Raw genomic sequence first — 8,223 nt, forward strand, 5'->3', positions numbered from 1 at the left:
AATTACTGCTGCAATCCCATCCCCCAGCATGATCTGTGATACACGATAAAAAAGCAGAATGCAGCTCAAAACAGGAGGTGCAAAGGTGACTTTTGAAATCCCCTGATCCCAACCTAATTGCTAGACAGTCCCAAAGCATAAGTTAGAGCAGCTTCAAGCATCAGCATCTAAACATGCCTTTTGTTCCAGTCCAAAGCCCATCAGGAACCAAGCCCCAATACCACAGGAGTATTCTCTGGGAAAAGAATTAATAGGTTCCAGAGCCATTTGCTTCATCAGCCTGGAGAAAAAGCCCTATTTAACTCTTTACATCACTTCAGTATTGATAGTTTTGGCCATATCTTGGGAGAATATACCACAGTGGCTGCTACTCATAATTTAACAACATTTCTATAGTATCTTGTTAAAATATCCTCCTGATAATCCATGAGTGACCTCTTTCATTATCTGAGTCTGTGAAAGTTTCTGCTTTTTTGTTCTTCTGCAGAAATTGAAAGGCTTTAAACAGCCATTAATCTCAGGTCTATAGACTTCAGACTATATCTAATAATCTTGGAAAAATTTTCTCAGGCCCAGATGGACAGTGCCTTGAAACGTCTGACCAGATTGGTTCAATGGCTAAAGCATAAATATATCCCAGATGTTACCATGGATGTTTGTCTTGACTAGTCATTAAACTTTGATATGCACAGACACTTGGCATCAAATTACATTTTCTTAAAATTCCTACCAGTGGAAATTTCATAGTTATGAAACCCCTTTTTCCTATGAATGCTGAAACGTGGCAATTATCAGTACATAGGGCCACTGGGTTTACACAGGACATTCACATATGAACAACAGAAATATTTATTTATCATGAGAGACAGAAATATTTGCCTGATTTCTTGAAGTGGCAGAAGGGCAGATGGGAGCAATGGGTTGGATTCTGATCACATGAGGTCACAGCTTGCAGGAATGAGTACATGGGTGTAAAAATGACATAGGGCTAAAAGCAGTCTGCAATGGATCTTGTTCTAAAATAAGACTTTTGTTGACCCTTGTATTTCAAAATGAGTCAAAGATAGTTGGAAACTGTACTAGTACAAAATGTAGAAGTTAAATTGTTTCATGCTTGTAGGTTCCTTTGGTAAAAGGAACTCTCCTAGTTGCAACAAAACCCCCTAAACCAACCCTATCTCTACTTATGCTTTGCCTATTCCATGTCCTTCTCCAGGAGGACCAATACTCCAGCACCACATGATCAGGTGGCTGGCAGCTGGACACCACCGTGCTCAATATTCAAACCCATCAGATGTGAAAAAAAGAAACCGTGTCAAGGACATCTCCATCAGCTGTGCCCTGTATCTTAAAACTAGAAGCCTCAAAGTGTATTGCTTTTGAATTCTTGCAGGGTTACATGCCTCCAAAATAAATCAACCCTGCCAATTGTGAAACACGCTAGAGCACGCATTGGAAATAACCACTGTCTTTTAAAGTGACAGATTAAAATCTCTAGTAACAAAATTCTGCTCCTTTCCTTAATCGATCTGTAAGCAATTCCACTCCGTCTTGCAGCGAAGGATTTGGGTGTTCTTCTGAATATCTTCCAGCAAGCCCCACCAGCCTGCTTCAGACTGATTCTGATCTTGCACCAGCAAAAAATAAATGTAAGTATACTGTATCAGAGGTACTTTGGTGGATGTCCAAAATTAGGCTCCAGCTGCAGACCTGTGTATTTTTATGCCAAAAAATCCTAAGCTGGGCATGCAGAAGAGCTGTGCTGGAGGGGGCCGGGGAAGAGTCATATTTGGGTACAGTAACTCAGCCACACAATCCAGTTTCTACTGACCCTTCTACTTATGCCTCTGATGTTTGTCTCAATGCTGGCAGCACGCCAAGGCAGTGTTGGGGACACAAAATCAGGAGTGCAAAGGCAACTGCCATGTCTCACTAAGCCATCTATGAATGAGTGTAGATACCTGCTTCCAAAAAAGTTGAGATCTCTATAGACAGAGCTGCCTCTTTGTGTGGTTGAGTCCTCTGTGTGAGTGAAAGGTCCTTCTTGGCTGTAAACAGTGTATGAGACCATACTAGACATGGCCCGAGAGAAAAGTTCCAATTATTTCTGGTACTCTCTGCAAAAAACACCTAGAGAAAAATCCTCAGTAGCTGCAGTGGCCACAGGCCCAGCCATGTGTGCACTGTCCTTACCCCAAACAAAAAACATGGCTCATGCCTGTGCTACTGGCCCAGCACCAAACTGCTCAAAGAATGGAAGAACAAATCTGGGTGAAATTATTCTTCAGTATAATTTCAGTTGAAAGAAAATATTTCTCGAACTGGGCAAACAGTAACTTACAATCAGGACTTGAAGACACCATGATTAATTCTGTCCTTCTGAGTTTGCAAACAACTGCTCCAGGAAGTACAAACGACTTTCTTATTTGTAATGGACTACCTCTGAAACCTAATGATGGCAGTAAAAAAAGTGTCGTATTTCATTGCCTGATAGCACTAGCAAAATATTTAGCCCAATATATCTATTCATAAGCCCCATACAATCTCCTTCCATGTGTGAAATCCATGTGCCACAGACCTCAACTCTGCTCTCCACTGACTTTGTACATGACATTTTGTATGACACAATTATGCATTTTCAACCCCAAAAATCAGTTAGATTTGCAGTACAATGCTGCAGATGGAAAATGGAGACGTGGACAAGACATTATGAGATACACTGAATATCATAGTAGAAGAAAAACCATGGTGTGGCCCCTGTTCTGAGTACATTATTCATTTTCATATTTAATTCATAAAAAACTTCGTCTAATTTCCACAAGGTTTCCAGCCTCTTGCAAAAAAAATACATCCCCAGAATCTTGACATCCTCCTGCAAAATTCTGGTTGAGCTGGGTACTTAAAAGTAAAAATATTAATTTTAAAGACAAAGCCCAAAGCCCTGCTCACACAAGGGCTTTAATGTTTAAGCTATTGTAAACAATTTTGGACAACAGTTTTGAAAAAGAAAGTGCCTGTCTTTTCTACCAACATCTTTTGAAAAGCACCAGGTTTTGACCGATATGTAAGACTAATGTAAATCAGAGGCAATCTCCTTGAAGTTAATAGAGATCAGATTCCAGGCTTATAAGCTTTTGCACACTGAATTTAACTATCTGTCATGCCTGCGAGGTTACAGACCTAAAAGAAGGTATGGTGTAAGATCAATGTTAAGGAAAGAGTTTCATTTATAAGACCATCTTTTCCCATCAGACATGATAGGAGATTTATTATTCCAATATTATTGTTGAAACTAGAAGAGAGAGAAAAAATAAACAGGAACATATATTTTCATTTTATGACTGCGAACAACATTTCATACTGTAAACATATTTTGGTCTATAACATTTACCCACAAAAAAAATAATTTCAATACAGTCCTTATTGCTAGCTCGGCAGAGCCTCTCCAGAACATTGTGTTAATGATTAATATGAAGTCAGTGGAATTCCACAGTTGCTGAGAGTCTTGTGCCCAAGAATGAACTGCATTGCTAAATCAGCAAAGACAGTTGTCAAGGTAACCTCTATGTAATCTATTTAACTGGCTCCCAAAACACCAATCAAGGTCAGATAACGCACTCAAGCACCATATGAACACACTCATACGGCATAAAGCTTTGTATCAAGACAGCAGGGAGGAAAAAACCTCATTAGGAAGCAGGGGGAAAAAAATAAATTCAGTTTTGAGAAGTGTTAATTGGGATTGCAGTTAGCTTTGTGGGGAAAGCATGCCGCTCATCTGAATATGTTTTATCTATACTAGAAGTAATTTCACTCCAGTTCAGTTTGAATGGAAATATCCTTCTACTAGTGTTAAAAAAAAGAGACAAAAACAACCCACCCAAAAAGTAAAAACAGCCACAGATAAATTATTAATTTCATTTATTGTTTTATTAATGCACGTCTGGCATCTACACTCTGATACAAAGTTCTTATTTTGTTTTCTCTGCAATAGATTATTGTGTTACTTAACACCAAATAAAATGCCAGCAGCATCTCAGGGCTGGGGATACAGCTCCCCATACAACACAATTCCACAGGTCCTGCTCCCCTGAGGCCTCTCTCCTCCAGCGGAAAGTTCCCAGTCAGTTCTGCAAAGGAGAAGGATCTATTTGGAGTTACAATCTGATGGGTATCCTGAATTTTAAGTTGTATTTACTTTATGTGAATTCAGATCTCTATAGCCATAACAAGGGCTGGCAAGGGTCACTGGGGTCTGAACTGATTTTTATTCCAACAATTGCTGTGCATACAAATCAACATCCTTTGCTTGGTATTTATTGCTTTGCTCAACATTTACTGCTCTGCTCATCCTGGAAGCAAATGACAGTAAGCATTATGAGAATTAAACAGGTTGTCTGTTTTCCTTGGAGCCTCCATACCCTTGTTTTCTGCTGGGAAGCTACAGTACACCACAACTTCTTACAGCCTCTATTCCTCAATGAATCTCAACAAATATCCCTATGCTGCTTAAAGTAAAAGCACATACCAGGGGAGCTATTTCCTTCCTTCAGTTATACAATGTCAGTATCACGGAGCTGTGCTAATTCAGGACACTGCTCCTGTTCCACAAAGATGCCAAAAGGTCTTGCTGTGGAAATGAAGAGCTAAAATTAGCAGCTCCAAAACTGCAGAAAGCAATCACAGTAAAGACTATATAACATCTGTGTGCTTAGACAATATCTTTGGCCAATGCCATTCATACAAAATAAAAATTCTTCTTTAGGGGCAAAAGGACTGCATGCATCATACTTCAATGAAAGAAGAGATGTGATCCTGAGAACCAAGAGTCACGAGCAAATCTGCTTAAGTTCTAGACATTTAGCATTTCTCAGGGTTTCCTCCTTTGTAACAGCATGTGAGATCTGTATGCCTGTCTGGGATCAGCGCGGGATCCAAGGGCTATAAAATCATGTACTAGATTAGGAAACAAGGAAGACAACTGCACATTCTAGTCATCCCCAGTGTGGGAGGGTGCGATGGTGCTACAAGCTGCTGCTTATCATGTTGCTGCTGAAGGCAGCCATGTAGGCAGAACCCACAGCCTTCACAGAACTACCCCAGGACTGCTCCAGATCCACTAGGCTGGGAATAACAAAGCTGCTAAGCTGCCTCCAACTTACTTGAGAAAGTTAAGCTTCAGGAGAAGACAAACTGTGTTGCCTGTCACACATCTGCCCCACACCTTACAGATGTAGGGCAGATGTGCACCCACAGGCACCCACATGGTGCACCCACATGGTGCACCCACACACACCACACTTCATGGTTGGATTCTAACACATGCTCTGGAGTTTCCATCTCGGGGAGACAAGACTAAGGGCTGGGAAGGACCTAAATCTTGTCTGGTTGTGGAGTCAGGATAGATGAAAAGTGAACAATTTCATATGAACACCTTAAGGATCCAAATATTATTCACGATATTTTTTGTTAAAATAACCATCCCCGTGAAACCTGAACACATTACCAATACTCAGGAATTCACCACAGACCTACTAGATACAAAAAGGTACAGGCTCCATTGTTAGATGAAGAAGCTGATGAGGATGTGGACTAAGTGACTTGCTCCCTGTCAACAGGATGCACATGGCAGAGTCACAGGTGGATGCCAAGAAACCCACAAACCCCAGCCCAGCTGAAGCACTGTGGTCTCTGTCTTTAAAAAAAAACCACATGAGAGCTCTGAGAACCCACAAAACCTGTTGATTTCAGATTTCATCCAGAGGTGAGAGCATTTGGCACTTGTTAGGTGTGTCAGCATAAAAGGAAGGAGCCTGTGTATCTTTTCAAGCTCCAGAGACTGTGGCTGCTTTCAACAAGAAATTAGTAGGTTGTCTCTGGGTTTTGACATGTCAGATGCAGAGACACTGACAGCTAATGAAGCTCTGAGACAATTACAGTGAATCTCCCATGATGAAGCGAAATCCACCCCTGCATTGCTGGGCACCAGTGTACTGGAAGTTGGACTGTTCATAGCATATTCCCTTCTGTGCTGCTACAAACACCGATCTGACAGTGCAAATAAAGAGGAAAGAGGATGAAAATTGAATGCTCGTTTCTAAGACAGACTATGTCAGAGACGCTGTACACAGTCAATCAATGGAAGAGTGTTTCTTGTGTGGGCAAATACGTGATAAGCCAAAGTTTCAAATGAACAGGACTGTAAATATAAGTATTTACTGCCATGCCTGAAGTAACTTGATATTTCAGCTCTCAGAAAGTGGTTCTGGATTCACAATGACTTCTGCTCTTACATGCCTTTGAATGTGGATCTAGGTTACTTTTGAGTTAATTTTGTTACATGAACAAAAGTAATTTAATTTAAATCAATACTCTGCCACTGTACCTTTTGTGTGTGTGTGTAGGCTATGTGTTTTCTTTATTAATCCCAATTAGAACTGTAAACATGGACTGTACCAAAACCACTCTTCTTTGCATCCATAAAATTGCTCTTCTATTTCTAGGAAGTTTAATACAGGCATGGACAGCAGATAACATCACTTGCTCTGTGAGGGTGTAGCACAGCCAGTGTAGGCAATGCTGGCAGGAGATACCATGCAGTTCCTACTCAGAGACAAGATAATACATTTCTTGTGGATGGCCAAATATAAATATACATATGAAATATAAAGCAGGATGGTCCTACACTATAGCCACAAAAGTAATTTTAAAAGCCATGGGTAAATGTATGTTACTGCACCATCTCTATTTTGCAAGTTATTACAGTAAGTTAATAATTATAATCATTTCAGTCAGCACTCCCTCTATGGAAGTAGTTTCTGGAGATCACAACCTGAAAGCATGTTTATATCTCAGGAAAAAACACCATGCTTGCAGGTTTTTGAGACTTTAAAAAACCCTCAAAACAAACAAACCCCCTCCCCCCAAAATATAAAAACTATCTTAAACAATACTATTTGTTGACTTGATTAAACCAAGTTTTTAAAATGGATTTCTCATTTTTTTCTATTAACTTTGAAATACTAAATTTAAATAATTAATTTGCTTATTCCTAATCCCAACATATACAATGGAAAGCTCTGAAGTAGTTCAAAATTGCAGGTGTGATTTTCATGCGTCTCCCACTCACCCATGTGTTCATACACTTCAAATGTACTGTTAGAGCTGTGTTTAAAACCTTGAAATCTGGAGCAGAAGGGATCTCTACAGACCTGGCCCCATGTATGGCATCAGGATCAGCACTGTAGATTCTCACATCTCCAAAGGAACATGAACTAATCCACACAGTAAGACAGGATTTACAAGACAGACTGTAACAGCTCCTAAGATAGCTGTTACTGCCTCTGTGTTGTTAATGTGTTTGCAAGATTAGTATTAATTACCCAATAAGGGATATATCTGTTTTGAGAGCTTGTAATAAGTCCTTACTTAATATTAAGCAAATCACATGCAAATGAAATAACATATTGTGTAAGCAAGAAAGTATTTAATTATTTGTATGTATTCTAGGGGTTTATAATAAATAAATCTGTCTTTGCAGGATCTATTATACATATATATTTATATACCTATGAACAGTCACTGTATAAAGGATATATTCAATACAGACATTCAAGGTTACATAAGCAATGGAAAGGTGATATGAACTAATGATTACCAATACATGCAAAATTAAGATACCTTTGATTGTAGCTGTTTATCCTTTACACAAAGAATGGTGAGTACCTGCTTGCCCACCCACCCCTCACTTCCACCAACTTTATCATTCTTGGCTTAGGATCGCGTTCTGAACCTTCTTAAGCATCCTCTTAATACATGACAATTGCAACATTTTTCTTAGGTAAACAAGAGAGAAAAAAAATAACCGATAGAAGAAATCCAGTGTAAAGGAGCATCATTTCACTGCAGCCCACCAAGAAATCCTGACTTTTACCAGCTGGGACCCCAGCTAGAGACTCTGACCCCCCAGTCAGGCACCTGATAACAAGCTGCCAATCCACCGACCAGCAGGAAAGACGCTGCTTCTCCTCCTACCATTGATCACGTTCCCCAGCTCCTCTCCAGCAGCGGGAGGGGGTGTGGGAGCAGGGGATGCCCGGCTTGGCTTGGCTCGGCCCCGGCAGAGCCGGGCGCAGGTCCTGGCGCAGGTGCGGAGCCGCTGCCAGCGCTGCCGCCTGTGACTAATCGGCCCCCACAAGGCCCCGGCTTTTTTTATTCACTTTC

At 40.4% G+C, this 8,223-nt stretch overlaps 1 long non-coding RNA gene across 1 annotated transcript in view; it reads right to left on the minus strand.

Annotated features, from left to right (window-relative positions):
* Positions 1-3,904: 3,904 nt before the first annotated feature.
* LOC108447469 overlaps positions 3,905-8,223 on the minus strand; it is a 113,190-nt gene continuing 108,871 nt past the window's right edge. Inside the window, exon 3 of the long non-coding RNA XR_001863049.1 lies at positions 3,905-4,130. This is a non-coding gene — a long non-coding RNA (uncharacterized LOC108447469). The remainder of the gene's footprint in view (positions 4,131-8,223) is intronic.

The sequence above is a fragment of the Corvus brachyrhynchos genome, unplaced genomic scaffold (assembly GCF_000691975.1).
Source record: "Corvus brachyrhynchos isolate BGI_N302 unplaced genomic scaffold, ASM69197v1 scaffold346, whole genome shotgun sequence".
Classification (NCBI taxonomy): Eukaryota; Metazoa; Chordata; class Aves; order Passeriformes; family Corvidae; genus Corvus; species Corvus brachyrhynchos.